The following is a 338-nucleotide window of genomic DNA, read 5'->3' as shown; positions in this document are numbered from 1 at the left end:
ATACTCTAGTCTACCATAAAGATTGCATTAGTTATATTGTACATACACTACCTGTCATGGTCACGTCCTGAGCCCCTCCGTTTGTCCATGAGTCTCCTCTGTCTCTCCCCAGTCCTGCTCCTCTGACTCTGATTGCCCTGAGTGCCATCACCTGTGGGGACCAGCTGAGCCAGGTTGGGGTGATGAGCTCCAGTGACTATTTAAACTCTGCCATGTGTTTGTTCAGTGCTGGAACTTAAGTTAGTGTCAGGTTTTATGTTCAGTGTATGTATACTGTTATCCTATGTCATTTACCAAGTAAAGTCAAGTTTTAAGTTTATGTGATCTCCTTGTCCTGC

Source organism: Protomyctophum bolini, assembly GCF_963924005.1.
Source record: "Protomyctophum bolini genome assembly, chromosome: 6".
Lineage (NCBI taxonomy): Eukaryota > Metazoa > Chordata > Actinopteri > Myctophiformes > Myctophidae > Protomyctophum > Protomyctophum bolini.
The sequence above is the reverse complement of the archived record's forward strand: the minus strand, read 5'-3'. Positions refer to the sequence as shown.